Here is a 16,765-nt window from a genome sequence, read left to right as displayed (position 1 = left end):
CAATACTCATGGAGGATGGAGGAGCTAGGAGAGATAACTATCTGCCAAATGAAAGTTCCACCAACTGCTATCTCATGTGTATGGCCAGCTTTACCCTGCCTTCAAGGAAACTTACATCATGTCATGTGACTGACCTCAGTTCATCTACACTGCAAGATTATTGTGAAGACGCCTTGAAAGGAACACATGTTTCATGATAATCCTACAGTGTAAACAGGCTGCCGATCACCCGAGGAACGCTCATTTATCAGATGAAATGATCTTTTGTGATGCACACAGGATAATGGTTCTCTGCAGCCCATCATCCTGTGTAACCAGGACCTGTGCTGCTGATCTGTGCATCTGGTCTCTCCAATATTGACAGGATCTTCCCACTTTAGTCTAATATGTATGGGGACCTTTCTATCTGCCCTTGTGATTTAGTTCCAACAACTTGCAAACACTGAATCTTGGGATTGGGAAATTCCAAATTATGGTTTTATATATATATATATATATATATATATATATATACATATATATATATATATATATACGTGGGTCAGTCAATAAGTAATGCCTCCTATTTATTTTCTCCTTACATAAGGTAGTTATGTTAAATATTCAAATTTGGCACAATTCCTCAAACCTTCTTCTACAATCCACAGCAATTGCAACTTCCTGCACCAACAGGTGGCAGGACTGTAACCGTTTGCAAAATGGCTGACATCGATGTTCGTATTAGACAACATTCTGTGATTGAATTCTTGCATGCAGAAGGTGAAACGCCCATTCGAATTCATGAGAGACTGAAAAATGTGTACGGTGATGCAACAGTGGATGTCAGTACTGTTAGACGATGGGTTCGTCGCTGTAACACAGCTGAAGGGCCATCACCGTTGGCTGACAAAATGCGGAGTGGCAGGCCAGTAACCGCAGTGACTCCAAGCAACATTCAGCGAGTCGATGACATCATTCGTGGTGACCGCCGGGTGACTGCAGATGAATTGTGTGGCATTATCTGCCTCAGTAAAGGCAGTGCAATGAAAATTATTGGACAACTGGGATACAGAAAAGTTTGTGCACGGTGGGTCCCAAGAATGCTTTTTACCATGCTAGAATACATGCCCTTGTTAAACGGTGGACCAAGACTGTGGAAATGGATGGAGATTATATTGAAAAGAGACAAATTAATCGTTAATGTTGTGGTTTTCAACCTATGTAATTGCATTTTGAATTTCTTGCCAATTAAAAGGAGAAAAAAAATAGGAGGCATTACTTATTGACTGACCCTCGTATATATAGATATATATATATCTATATATATATATAGATATATATATATCTATATATATAGGTATAGATATATATATATATATATATATATATACACAGTACAGACCAAAAGTTTGGAGACACCTTCTCATTTAAAGATTTTTCTGTCTTTTCATGACTATGAAAATTGTACATTCACACTGAAGGCATCAAAACTATGAATTAACACATGTGGAATTATATACTTAACAAAAAAGTGTGAAACTGAAAATATGTCTTATATTCTAGGTTCTTCAAAATAGCCACCTTTTGCTTTGATGACTGCTTTGCACACTCTTGGCATTCTCTTGATGAGCTTCAAGAGGTAGTCACCAAAAATGGTCTTCCAACAATCTTGAAGGAGTTCCCAGAGATGCTTAGCACTTGTTGGCCCTTTTGCCTTCACTCTGCGGTCCAGCTCACCCCAAACCATCTCGATTGGGTTCAGGTCTGGTGACTGTGGAGGCCAGGTCATCTGGCGTAGCACCCCATTACTCTCCTTCTTGGTCAAATAGCCCTTACACAGCCTGGAGGTATGTTTGGGGTCATTGTCCTGTTGAAAAATAAATGATGGTCCAACTAAACGCAAACCGGATGGAATAGCATGCCGCTGCAAGATGCTGTGGTAGCCATGCTGGTTCAGTATGCCTTCAATTTTGAATAAATCCCCAACAGTGTCACCAGCAAAGCACCCCCACACCATCACACCTCCTACTCCATGCTTCACTTTAGGAACCAGGCATGTAGAGTTCATCCGTTCACCTTTTCTGCATTGCACAAAGACATGGTGGTTGGAACCAAAGATATCAAATTTGGACTCATCAGACCAAAGCACAGATTTCCACTGGTCTAATGTCCATTCCTTGTATTCTTTAGCCCAAACAAGTCTCTTCTGCTTGTTGCCTGTCCTTAGCAGTGGTTTCCTAGTAGCTATTTTACCATGAAGGCCTGCTTCACAACGTTTCCTCTTAACAGTTGTTGAAGAAATGTGTCTGCTGCTAGAACTCTGTGTTGCATTGACCTGGTCTCTAATCTGAGCTGCTGTTAACCTGCAATTTCTGAGGCTGGTGACTCGGATAAACTTATCCTCAGAAGCAGAGGTGACTCTTGGTCTTCCTTTCCTGGGGCGGTCCTCATGTGAGCCAGTTTCTTTGTAGTGTTTGATGGTTTTTGCAACTGCACTTGGGGACACTTTCAAAGTTTGCCCAATTTTTCAGACTGACTGACCTTCATTTCTTAAAGTAATGATGGCCACTCGATTTTCTTTACTTAGCTGCTTTTTTCTTGCCATAATACAAATTCTAACAGTCTATTCAGTAGGACTATCAGCTGTGTATCCACCTGACTTCTGCACAACACAACTGATGGTCCCAACCCCAATTTTAAGGCAAGAAATCCCACTTATTAAACCTGACAGGGCACACCTGTGAAGTGAAAACCATTAACGGTGACTACCTCTTGAAGCTCATCAAGAGAATGCCAAGAGTGTGCAAAGCAGTCATCAAAGCAAAAGCTGGCTACTTTGAAGAACCTAGAATATAAGACATATTTTCAGTTGTTTCACACTTTTTTGTTAAGTATATAATTCCACATGTGTTAATTCATAGTTTTGATGCCTTCAGTGTGAATGTGCAATTTTCATAGTCATGAAAATACAGAAAAATCTTTAAATGCGAAGGTGTGTCCAAACTTTTGGTCTGTACTGTATATAAAAACATAACTTGGACTTTCCCACTTCCATCATATATATACTATTTCAGTGCATTGTGAATATACTGAGTCACTTTTTCCCGGAGTGTTCCTGTCTACGACCCAACATTTCTAGAGATACAAATATAATGTTATATGTTCCCATCTTTAGCATCTGCCTTTTTATCTGTGTCCCTTGTGGAATAGATGGTACATGGTCCAGTAAATCCATAGATTCATTATGGTCCAAAAAAGTAATTGATCTGCAATTAAAAGAAAAATAAACAACATGTTATAATGTGCAATTCAACAAAACTTTAAAAAAAAAATTCTTAAAATGATCAAACTTAATTTTATTTATATATGTATATCCAAGCTCTTGCTAAGAGGTACTATGCACAGAAATGTTTGAATAGTTTTTCGTCATTTTTTTGTTAACTTTTGCAAAGGCAAACTGTTAATACTGCAGAGATGAGCTGGGACATCAATGGCAAAGACTGAGAGTAACTGATCAGTGCGAAACAAAACTGAGGCCTCCTTCACATGTCCGTGTTTCCAGTTTGTGTGGTATCCATTTTTTGCATGAATACCACACGTACCCATTTTAACTTATGCTGCTATGCACATGTCCATGTTTTTACATAGACAGTGTGTCCTTGCAAAACACACGGAGAGATGTCCCTTTTTTTCCCGGCAGACTGTGCCTCTCTTTATTACTTTTAACCAATCCACTGATAAAATAAATAATTTACTGTCATACAACTTTAATACACAATAATTACTTTTAGGGCTTGCTCAGATGCATTGTTTTGCTGTATTTTCTCTGTTCTTTTTTTACAAAAAGAATGTGGTTTCTAAAATCTCATTCACACATTGCAGTGTTTTGTTTTTTTTAACGCAGCGAGTCAATTCTTTTAATATTGTCATTGTGTTTTTCTTCACAGATATCAATGCGGCTGAGCAGCTGAAAATTTTGCACAGAAAATGCATCAGAAATGCACATTTTAATTCTCAATTGCTGCTGTTTTTATCACCAGTGATAATTGAGCAGTTTTTGGTCTGAGGAGTCTTTTGTTTTTTTCATTTTTTTTAAATAAGCAGAATATTAATTCTTTCAGCACTTTTACAGTTTTTTCTCAGTTGAGATCAATGAGGTTTAGTAGCAAAAAAAAACCCCGGCAAAAACACTATACAAAAATGCATTAAAAATGCACCAAAATGCACTAAATTTCTGCTGCTGTTTTCCAGCAACAGTTGGCATTTTTCATGCATTTAAAAACACAGGACAAACAAATTCTCAAAAAACAACCACAATTACACAATAAAATGTGGACATTAAAATTTTGCATTTTTTTCTGCATTTTTTCCTGCTCAATCCTATTGGTTTTAAAAAAAAGGTAGAAAATACGCTAAAATAAAATTTATATGCTTTATTAAAAAAAAAAAACAAAGTACAGGTCAAAAGTGCAACGAAAATGTAATGGGTGAATGAAGTTTCACCAATTTCATTCATTCTACTGCTACTGTAAAATGCTGATTTTTTTTTTCTGCCCTAAAAACCGGATGGAAAAGATTCAGCAAAAATACTCCTTGTGAACACAACTCGAGTAAGTTGACAAATGGCAACTAAGAGAAAATATTAGATCTCAGATATTTATATAAAATGTCTCATGAAGAAAAAGTTGAAACTCAATTTAAAGATAATCTGTTACCAGGATAAACCATGTTGAAGTAACAGAATTAGTTTAAATTATTTGTAGTATAAAGATCAACAGGAGTTATTTTAATTGGTTTAAAAAAGACAATGGCGTTTATTTAGTAGCCTTGTCTAATTTGTAGACAGTGTATACTTTGACTAGACAGTCTGAATATGTGCCACATATAACAGTCGCTCATGTTGTTTGATAAATCCTGCGCATCTTTACACTGTCCGCATAAACATTAGACTAATGTCGGCCAAACCTGCCAATATCGATGGGTTGCATGGTGGTGCCAGCCGACTGATCGTCAGGGAAGATGTCGATCGGTATGTCAGATTACAGACTGACGATCGCAACGTTCTCCAAAATATAAGACAACAGACAACATAATAGCCAGTGACTTTCTCATAGAGAACACAGGAGTGCTAGACTAAACAAGTGCTGGGAGAGTTGGCTGAGACTGATGTGGCCGAACAATTGGCCAAAGCATCGCACGACCGACAGCCATCTAATGTGTATAGCTGACTTAAAGGGGTATTCCCAACTCCAAGATCCTACCCCGATATGTAGTAGGTGTAATAATAATAATATTATCAAATACCTCCAATTAGAAATGTAGTATTGTTCTTCTGATCTGCTATGTCGCTTACCCTATATGAAGAGCATTGCAGTAGCTTAGGTATCCATGGTTACAACCAATAACAGCTATAACAGCTGTCACTATATGAGTGGCCATAACCATGGCTACCTAAGCTTCTGTAATGCATGCCCATGGGGTAAGTGAAATAGCGAATCAAGAGAACTATACTACATTTCTAATTGGAGGTGCTTGCTACTATTATTATTATACCTACTACATATTGGGGTAGGATCTTGGAGATGGGAATACCCCTTTAAATTTACACCATCTGTTAGAAGACTTACTTTGATCCATGCCAAATTTCAGCACAATTTTGGCTCATATGATCTCAGTTTAGGCCAAACCCCATTGTCTATTAATAAAGTATCTAAAACACATAGCAAATGTGGCGCAAGACATGTAAAGCAGGAATTATTTTGCAGCATGTAGGCCACACCATGTTATGAGCCAACAATCTGCAGTACTATCTGCTGATTTGTAATCTACAGGACCAATAGATGAACTTGCCTAAAGAGAACCTTTCACTGGAATTTGTAACCTCTTCATGACATATGACATATATTTAAGTACGTCACACGGTGAGCCCACATATTTCCCTGCACACGACAGCTGATTTATTCAACCATCATGTGCCTTTAATGGGTTTTCACGAGAGTCAGAGTTCTGCTGATGACCCCCGTTCCTGTCTTTATGATCCTCCTGTGAAGGCTGACGCATGGCCGGCGTTCATAGGAGATGATGATTTCTGCTATACATAGCAGGGCTGAGGCTCTGCTACGTATAGCACAAGCTATCAGACAATCGCAGCTTCAAGTCCCCTAAAGGGACTATTAAATACAGTGAAAAGGTAATAAAAAAGTTTTTAAAAATCTGAAAAAAATAAAGAAAAACACAAAAGGGTAAATCATCCTCCTTTTGCCCCATTGAAAATAAAACAATTAAAAAACATAAAAAACACACATATTTGCTATTGCTGTGTTTAGAAATGTCTGATCTATCAAAATATTAAATAAATTAATCCGGTCGGTAAACAGCGTAACTGAAAAAAATAATTAAAAAACGCCAGAATTATGTTTTTTTACCACCATTACATTGCAATAAAATGCAGTAAGGGGTGATACAAACATCATATCTACCCCAAAATGGTATCAGTAAAAACATCAGTCCCAGATCCTGAAAAATGAAAATGCTACAGGTCTTGGAAAATGGCGACCAAAGGAAAAAAACTTTAGCATACAAATTTCAATTTTTTTTTTCACCTCTTAAATAAAGAAAAAACTATACATGTTTGGTATCTGTGTACTCGTACTGACCCGGAGAATCATATTGCCAGGTCAGTTTTACCATATAGTGAACAAGGTAAATAAAAAAATTCAAAAAACAATTGTGGAATTGCACTTTTTTTTTTTGCAATTTTCCAGTACACTGTATGGTAAAATGAATGGTGATATTCAAAAGTACAACTTGTCCAGCAAAACAACAAGCCCTCCATTATTGACAGAAAAATATAAAAGTTGTGGCTCTTGCAAAACAAAAATGAAAGAAACGGAAAGTCGGAAAGTGAAGGGTTTAATTAAAAAAGTTTTGCTTTTCAACTGGTGCTGCTGCACTAGGTCTGGAGCAGATTTTCTTTCTTTTTTTCTGTGCCTATTCATTCCAAAGTTCTGCTTCCCCCACGGTAATAAAGAGCACCCAACATGGACATGTTTCCTGCAACCAACTGCACATATACCATAGAACTTCTCTGTACTTGTTTTTTCTCCTCTATCATGCAGGCTAAATAAAACATGGGCACATCATAGATGGTAAAAAGTAAAATTCCCACCAAGAAGGTCACTGCTGCAGCCTGGCTAAGCGTATTTTCACTCCGCAGTCACTGCATCCATTCGGGCTACTGAAGCGCACAGGAATAGCAGCAGCGTTGGAGAGCCAGAGCATAGGAGAAAGGCAACACCTTTGACATACCTACCAACCTTCAAAGAACAGAAAGAGGGACAGAGTATGTATAGCAGGTCACTGCTAATTTTGGCTAAGCCCCTAGTCACACCACTAGGAACACCTATTTATCATTTCCTTCTGCTCTGGCAGAAAAAGTTGTCAGAAGGGGTATGTTGGCAGTGATGGACATTCAGCAGTCCACCTAGGACAGAATGACGTAGACCCAAATCCAGGACTCTCCTGCTTTATCTGAGATGGTTGGGACTTACGGACTTATTTTTGCTCATTCATTCATAGTTGTAGCAGCCATAGCTTTAGCTTTACTATATGAAGGCTTACCTTTTTTTGAGGGAAAGCTGTCATTTACGAAAACACATATGTAAAGCCATGCTCCCAGTTAGCATAAATGCCACATTTTTTTCTGCTGCCTTTTTTTTGCTCAGAAAATCTGCTGTGTTTATTTGTCAAAGCAAAGTGGATGCCATTTCATGAAAACCCCTTAACTATATGTGTCTCAAGATGCTGTTGAATTGTGCAATTTTTGTTTTTTTTTCTCTATAGGCTTTTATGGGGAGTCTGACAAAAACACATGTAAAAAGCACAGTTGCATCTTTAAGTGCAGAGTCAAAGCTTTTTTTACTATAAAAATATAAATCCTAAAAAATTTGGAAGCATAGATCCATCACTGAAGCAGACTACTTAGTTTATTGAATTACAAAAGTTGCACAATACATTACAAAATATGATAAACTCAAAAAGCCAGGGGTGAAGTCTCAAGTATCAAATAAAGCACATTATTACACGTGACATTATATATAGAGGGGTAGCATCAGTAGGATTATATATGCTACAATCAGGCATTGAATCAACTATATGACCAGTATCCATAATGTCAATGCTTACCCATTGCTCCTAGTGCCAAAGTCTGTGCTCGTAACTCCGTCGCACGTTTCACGTGGGCTTCCTCAGGGGCTTATATGAAACCTGCACAAAAATGCATTAAGGAAAAGGAACAGATTATTTTAGTGATCGTTAAATGGCGTAAAATAATGGGGTGATTGATTTTTTCACTCTTAAACCTTTAAAAAATGTAACAAAAATGTAATGCTTAGGCTGAATTCGCACTTTGTGTAAATGTTGTTTTCTCTGCTGCTATTTATCTGCATTTTTTTCAAGTGTCTGCACCAAACTATGCAATAACAATCTTATCTGATTATTGTATTATAGATTTGGGTTTTTTATGCCTCTTGAAAAAACTGCTCATTGTATTGTACAAGTTGTCAGGATCACAGGGATGTAAAATATGTCTGTGTTATTTGCTAATTTATACTATTTATTATTTTTAAGTGTATTAAAAATGTCATTATTGCAATTGTTTTTCATAATTTTTTTAGTAATTTTATAGGAAAAAAATAAATCTCTGACTTTTACTTTACCTCTAGAATACAGGTACATAGAAACAAACTAGTATATAGAGTTTTAGCTGTATACCAGTACAACGTGCCTGTAATGAAGAATACCAGTCACATTTCCAGTTTGCTCACACTAACATATAAAAAATTGGTCCCATTATCATCCAGAAAAGTGGTACGATTTTTTTCTCACTTGTCATCTTGTCATCCATGTGCTGTCCATATGGAACTTATTTTTTACTCTGCAGATATTAATCTTTTACAGGACCATTTATAGTTTACTATGCAACAGAATTGTAATGTATCCATAAAATTCAGATGCCATACTGATGATTCTTTTGGCATGCAATTTTTTTCTCACACACTGTACATGCTGTGATTTTTTTTCTCATGTCGAATACAGCTGAGAAAAAATACACAGATCTGCACTACCTCATTGAATAACATCAGTCTGATTTTTTATTGGATTGCACTCGTCCGATTTATACGCTAGTGTGAGTGAGCCCTCAGGGTTCGCTCACACTAGCAAATAGCATCTGATGATTCTCTCATTCAAGAGAATTGGATGCCATATGCAGATGACCCACTACTTAAACTCTGCTGCAAGCATGAGCCCAGTGTCATTTTACTGTGATCTGATTCTCTTGCATGCGAGAATCGGATCACAGGTTTGGAGAAGATGGAGAACTTAATTTCTCCATCTTCTCCATTGTGTAAGTCAGTGGATATTGGACTGCACTCGGATGACATCCAAGTGCAGTCTGATGTTTTGCAAAGACATGTATGGGTACACGCTATCAGATACACACTGCCAATTGCACAATATAGCGATTGTTTTTTTCTCATGCTGACTCGACATAAGAAAAAAGTGCTAGTCCACACTGCTCCATAGTACAACATTGTAGCGAGTGCTGTCCAATGAAACACCAGATAGCATTTGTCCGAGTTATATGATTGCGACTCGCCACCCTTAAGTGTGGAAAATTTTCCTATACTTTCCTAAAGTTTCTGAGGGCCATGGAAAAAGTTGGGTGTTTGAAGCCCGGGGAAGACTACATTTCAAGAAAAGGCAAGAATGTACAGAACACAGAAATGCTGGAGTCGAAAGAGGAGGAGGAAGAACTACTAAGTAATGAACTTCTCAGTAACGCAAGGAGAGAAGACATAGCAGTCACAGAGTGAAAGTTGGGATATATCCCTGACCTCCTGGTACACTGGGACATCTCAAGACTGTGTCAAAACTCAAGGACGGTTAGGAGCTATGCAGTTGGGTCTGTCATTCTGTCACTGCAGCTCTCAAGTGCTGTTCTGCGGCTGTTATCCAAAAGCAGGAAAGGATGCGGCAACTGCTCAGCTCTCAGCGTTGCCACATGAGACAAATTTAATCTCAGAAGAGCATGCTGATCAAGTATGCAGCTATGACCATCTCTGTGTGTACTTTTTCCCCTCTATGACACTATGTTTTGATTGGCCATGTTTTTCATTATAGAGAAGAAAAAGTAAAAACCCCCAATTGGTGCTCTTTATTGCTACAACTTTAGAACATATGGGCAAAGAGAACATGAAAAAATGTTCCAGAATCAGTGGAGCATCCACAGTTGGAGGAGGTACTCAGGAGGAGATACTCAGGTTAAATATAAATAAAAACAGTAAAAGGTCCCGTTTAATAAAGTCTTCCTGGTGATGGATTACTGGTTGACCACTGATATCTCGAATTATGCTTAACAGCCTCATAATTTTTTATAAGACTGTCAAGATCTCGTCCGAACTCAAACCGTGTTTCATGAACATCTGAATGAGGCCTTAAGTGTCATTTTTGTTTTTCAAGGATTGTCAGCATGCCATTTCAAGTGCTATTATTTATTTTCTGTCTGGTACTTTCTATTTATAGTGGGTACGGAAAGAATTCAGACCCCTTTAAATTTTTCACTCTTTGTTTTATTGCAGCCATTTGGTAAATTCTAAAAAGTTCATTTTTTTTCTCATTAAAGTACACTCTGCACCCCATCTTGACTGAAAAAAACAGAAATGTAGAAATTTTTGCAAATTTATTAAAAAAGAAAAACTGAAATATCACATGATCATAAGTATTCAGACCCTTTGCTCAGACACTCATATTTAAGTCACATGCTTTCCATTTCCTTGTGATCCTCCTTGAGATAGTTCTACTCCTTCATTGGAGTCCAGCTGTGTTTAATTAACTGATAGGACTTTGCTAAGTATATAATTCCACATGTGTTAATTCATAGTTTTGATGCCTTCAGTGTGAATGTACAATTTTCATAGTCATGAAAATACAGAAAAATCTTTAAATGAGAAGGTGTGTCCAAACTTTTGGTCTGTACTGTAAATGGTATACAAAGCATCTGGGTACAACTGGTGTCTGGTCTACCATTATATGGTCACTGTATAGAGTTAATATCAGTGTTAGTACAGTGGTTTTGTTAATGATCAGTATGGTGGTATTATTGGGTCACCATGTGGCGGTAACAAGTGGTCATGTGGCGGTATTATTTTTTCCTTATGTAGTTTTATTGTTGGTAGTATTGGTCTTAGTATAGTAGTATAGTGGGATTTATTCAAGTAACATCATGGTGATATAGTTACTTGTATGGTGGGATTATTTGCTGAAAGGGCTTGTATGTTAGGAATTGTGGTTCTGTGCTCCCACCTGGGAAAGGATCAGGTGCGGTACTATGCTACTGCGGTTGCCATTGTCTTGACCCTGGAGGCAGAGCTACTACGCATGCAGAGAAACCGTCCCAATCTTATGGAGCATCAGGTTTTGATGTTGTAGGATGTGTGAGGATGTGGGATGCCATGTCTCTCACTGATTTTTCTGCCTGGGGAACATGGAAACTGTGTTCCTGGGTTGCCAGGCAATGCAGGAAGCTGCTGTGTATGGCACTAGGCAGTGGTGGGATGTTATCCGTTTTGCTGTGCAAGCTAGCAGGGAATGGTTGTCTGGGGATGATTGGGAGGTATTCAGCACCTGATCATTAGGCGGCCTATTTAATCCTGCACCCTGCTCAGTCCTGTGCTGTTTATTGCAGTTCCTATGTGCTGTGGTTATCAGCGGTGCTAACATTAGTGTTGCTATCTTTTCAGGGTTTTCTCATTTTCTCTTCTGGTTACACTTCCTGGGGTTCAAGCAGATGTACTCACCTGGTCCTTGACTAGGCACCGACCGCATCACCAAATGCCAGCTGTCCAATGACAGTGGGCCTGGGAAGGGCTCTGCCAAAGTCCTCCTTCCATTTACTCGGAGCTGGGTGAAGAGTATTCCCGGCCTTCAAGGGCTCGCCTAGCTGGGTAGCTTGGGCCAAGTACATCCGTTGCTGAGCCTTTTCTGGTTTTGTGCCAGTCTTGCTGGGTCTCTCTGCGCAGCTCAAAACATAGTTCACATGACCGTATTTTCAGTCCAAGTGCTGTCCATAATAAAACAGCACTCAGACCAATGTTATTCAGTAGGGCAGTGCAGACTAGTGATTTTTTTTCATGGACTGAATCTGCATGTAAAAAATTGCAGCAAGTGTTACTTTCTTCCACAACTTGTATGAGACTCCCCCAATTAATACGGACGAGCAAAATAAAATCAGATCCCCTACGGATAACATGCTGTTTTTCCAGATACATTGCAATTTTTTTAGAACATAACCTGTAAATCGTCTTGTAAACTATTAATACCTCCTGCTGTATAAAAACAGATTTTACATGGATGACAAGTGAGAAAGAAATTTTCTGGATGAAATTCTGAGCGTTTTTTTATACGTTCATGTGAACCTGGACTTAGACTGTGTTATTTATATATTTGTGTTTTTATAAATGTTTTGTGGTTTTTGACGAGAGGGGGAACATATTTCCTTTTAGATTTTAGTAGACTCCCAGGGTCATATGCATTAAAACAAAAACCTGGTTGTTACAGGGGGTAGGTGGGGCAAGGTCAAAAACTTGCCACGGGGCGCATATAATTCTAGCTATGTTACTGGAAGAAAACCAACACTTTGGAGTTTGTAGAGAATTCTTAGTAAATAAGTGGAAAAAGATTTAATTTTTAATGTTCTAATCACAAAAATGTAGTTAGAAGAATTTTTAAGTAAAGTGAATGTTGCTAGTGTTATCACACCATATAAACTGCGCTCAAATGAAATCATCTTGCATTTTTTTCCCTTCTAACCCATTCAGTCACCCTCATTCTTCAAGGATTATTTTGTCTGAAAAGATACAGGCATTTTCACTACGATTTCACTTTTCAATTCAATTTCTCAGAATTTTCTAAAAGTTGTTTTTCTCAACAAAAAAAAAAAAAACAACAAACAAAAAGTAATTTAAGTTTATTCTTTTTTGCTATAAAATTAATAGGGAAAAACAGCAGATTTTACAGCTGGTTAGAAACCTGGAGAGGAACGCAGGTACTCACAGCTTAACAACACTTTAAACTGTTTTATGCAAAGTTTAGAATCGACCCAGCAACAAACAAAGCTTGTTTTGTGTTTGCTAAATAAAGCATGAAAGAAGAGTGACAAAAGTGGGAGGGCTCGAGTTTGTCTGCACAAAGCCAGGAGGAGGGGTCCTTATGCAATGGAAATGCAGTTCAGTGGTCCCGAATTGATATGCTCATCCTTTAAACCCCTAGGGCTGGGAGATCACAGGGCCAGAAAGTCCATCAAAGGGCATTTTTCTGCATTGATCCAACCGTGAGCGGAAGATTGGTGGGGGCAGCTGTACTTTATGGAGGACGCCTTTCTTTTTTTTTCCCTTCTCTCTAACACTAAGGTCAAAGTAAAAATGGATAATGATTCAGCACAGGCACACAGACAACTTTTTCTGTTGTGGTAATGTAACAGTTAACTAATCAAAAACAACAAACTTTTATTTTTTTTTTTTTAATAAAAAAAAAAACTATCACTACAGATGTAGCAAAGCAGAATTTAGCTCTTAACTTTCTGTTGCTGATTCATAGCTCTGAGCGCACCAGTTTTAATATTCACTTTTTTAATTATTTTAATTAATTTTAATTAGAATTTCCACATATCAGTTATTTTTCACAAATTAGAAAAGTGCTCTATGTATTTTTCGATTTGTTTGAGCAGGACTCATTTTTAGTTTGTGTATCAGTTCCTACGATCCTTCTTGCATCTGTCTTTTTTTTTAATGCAATCTCCTCTTCTCTTATACACTAAATAATAAAATACACAGAAAACATAAATGACATCCTTGTGCTATCTTTTATTGGGTGCATTGGCGAATTTGATCTGGACATGTATCTTTCTATTCTTATGGATAATCGGTCCTCAAAAAAAGGACCAGTGAAGATCCATTCATTGTAATGGGTTCGTGATCTATCCGCAATAATAACAAATGTGTGAAAGAGTCCTAAGAAAAATTGATAAAAACGTAGCATTCCTACTTATGCATTGATCCCTGCTATATCTGTTCATAACCTTATGCTGATAATAAATGTTATTTTTTTTATTGAAAAATATCAGGAAGTATGTTTTCCTAGAATCTCGATCTTCTGTAATATGGCCTGTGATTGCTTCCTCGGGGCCCATTGATTGCAATCAGATTGCAAATCTTGGTGGTCATCACAAGGTCATAACAGTAAAGTGCTTGTACTAGTAAACGTCCTTCAGAGATCAGGTCAACATTCTTCTCCATTATATAGTTGAGAGCTCATAAGTGCTAAGATTGACAGGTATTGTCAATATGTCCGGCTTATTCCTGGCGTAATGCTAAGCTGATAATACTATATCTATTACTGCTAGGAAACTGCTTTCTAGGAAATGATTTGTAAATCTTATATGTTTGTTATAAGTATATTTAATATACAACATATCAGCATCAAATTATAGAATAGATGTAATAATATAATACAAGATATGCAAGGTGTGCATGCAGGTGTGTACCACTGGATATCATATAACAATTGCATACAAGATATACTAGCTGTGTATACAGGTGTATGTCTCTGGGTATCATATGACAAATAGATACAAGATATACAAGCCGTGTAAATTGGTGTATATCTTCAGGTATCACATAACAGATACATACAAGATACACAAGGTGTGTATGCAGGTGTGGTCCACTGGCTGGGGCATACATAGAAATCATGGGGCCCCATAGCAGAAGTTTTAATTGCCCCCCCCACCAAAAAAAAATAATAATAATTAATACACGGCGGGGTCACAGAAGAGCATATCTCACAACTTTGCAGTCCTTACAAAATAATTTTCCTCCTACTGAAGTCCTAGATTCCCCTTTCATTACACCTATAGAGTATGACGCCAACAAAAGTGCCCCCCAAACACAGTATGATACCCCCATGGTGAATTCCTCGACAGTACTCTCCACACACACAGTATGACGACCCTATTGTACCCCACCTCAACGCCCCTAGCAAAGTATGGTGACCCCAACACAGTATGATCCACCAATTGCGACCCCCACACAGTCCTCCTTGCCAGGGGCGGACCTACCACCCTTGCAGCCCATTCATTGAACGGGGGCCCCGAGGGAGAGGGGGCCCCTCCAGCCTCCAGCAGGGCCGCCATCAGGGCATGACTGTCCTGACTCCAGTATAGGGCCCGGCCGGTCGGGGCCCCCTCGGAGCCCCGTTGGGGCCCCCCTCTTGTGCGTCTCCTCATGGGGCCCCTGCAGGGCCGGCGTCAGCACCCGGCGAAATGCCGGGGCCCTGAGCAGGTGGGGGGGCCCCTCACCGTCGGGCACCCCGCGCGCTACGGGACCCATGAGCAGAGGAGAGCGGTGTCAGCGCCCGCTCCCCCCCCGCTTGCTCAGGGCCCCGGCACACGGCACAATACTTACCCCTCCCCATGCCTCCGCAGGAGCTCCTGAATCCTCCGCGGCTGCTGCACTGTGACGTCTCAGGTCAGAGAGCGCTGTGATGTCTTTACACCGCGCTCTCTCCTGAGCAGTCACAGCGCAGAGCAGGATGAGGCCGGCGACGCTGGAGTCCGGAACAGCGGCAGCAGGTGATACGCGAGGTGAGTATTTGATTTTTTTTAATTGTATGGAGGCATGTGGCAATATAAGGGAGGGGGGTGAGGTGGGGGTTTGTGACATCCTGCATGAGGCATTATAAGGGGGGATGGGTGTAACATCCTGCATGGGGCATTATAAGGGGGGGTGACAACCTGCATGGGGCATTATAAGGGAGGGGGTGTGTGTGACATTTTGCATGGGGAATTATAAGGGAGGGGGGTGTGTGACATCCTGCATGGGACATTATAAGGGAGGGGGGGTGTGACATCCTGCATGGGGCATTATATGGGAGGGGGGGTGACATCCTGCATGGGGCATTATAAGGGGGGGTGACATCCTATATGGGGGGAACAGCCTGCATGGGGCATTATGTGGGGGGAACAGCCTGCGTGGGGCATTATGTGGGGGGAACAGCCTGCGTGGGGCGCTATGTGTGGGGAACAGCCTGCATGGAGCGCTATATGTGGCCAGTATCCTGCATGGAGCGTTATATGGGGGCCAGTATCCTGCATGGAGCGTTATATGGAGGCCAGTATTCTGCATGGAGCGTTATATGGGGGCCATTATTCTGTATGGAGCGTTATGTGGGGGCCAGTATCCTGTATGGAGCGTTATATGGGGGCCAGTATTCCGTATGGAGCGTTATATGGGGGCCAGTATCCTGTATGGAGTGTTAAATGGGGGCCAGTATTCCGTATGGAGCGTTATATAGGGGCCAGTATTCTGTATGGAGCATTTTATGGCAGCCAGTATTCTGTATGGAGCATTATATGGGGGCCAGTATCCTGTATGGAGTGTTAAATGGGGGCCAGTATTCCGTATGGAGCGTTATATAGGGGCCAGTATTCTGTATGGAGCATTTTATGGCAGCCAGTATTCTGTATGGAGCATTATATGGGGGCCAGTATCCTGTATGGAGCGTTATTATGGGAGCCAGTATTCTGTATGGAGCGTTATATGGGGGCCAGTATTCTGTATGGAGCATTATATGGGGACCAGTATCCTGTATGGAGCGTTATATGAGAGCCAGTTTTCTGTATGGAGCATTATATGGGGGCCAGTATCCTGTATGGAGCATTATATGGGGA

The 16,765-nt window shown here is 39.7% G+C and overlaps 1 long non-coding RNA gene across 1 annotated transcript in view; it reads right to left on the bottom strand.

The window, feature by feature from the left end:
• Positions 1 to 3,045: 3,045 nt before the first annotated feature.
• LOC141153212 (uncharacterized) overlaps positions 3,046 to 16,765 on the bottom strand; it is a 70,711-nt gene continuing 56,991 nt past the window's right edge. The window contains exons 2-3 of the long non-coding RNA XR_012247264.1: positions 8,164 to 8,244; positions 3,046 to 3,245 (exon numbers count right to left, since the gene is read on the bottom strand). This is a non-coding gene — a long non-coding RNA (uncharacterized lncRNA). The remainder of the gene's footprint in view (positions 3,246 to 8,163; positions 8,245 to 16,765) is intronic.

Source organism: Phyllobates terribilis, unplaced genomic scaffold, assembly GCF_046119375.1.
Source record: "Phyllobates terribilis strain yellow unplaced genomic scaffold, ASM4611937v1 Scaffold_7__3_contigs__length_470593459, whole genome shotgun sequence".
Classification (NCBI taxonomy): Eukaryota; Metazoa; Chordata; class Amphibia; order Anura; family Dendrobatidae; genus Phyllobates; species Phyllobates terribilis.
The sequence above is the reverse complement of the archived record's forward strand: the minus strand, read 5'-3'. Positions and strand labels throughout refer to the sequence as shown.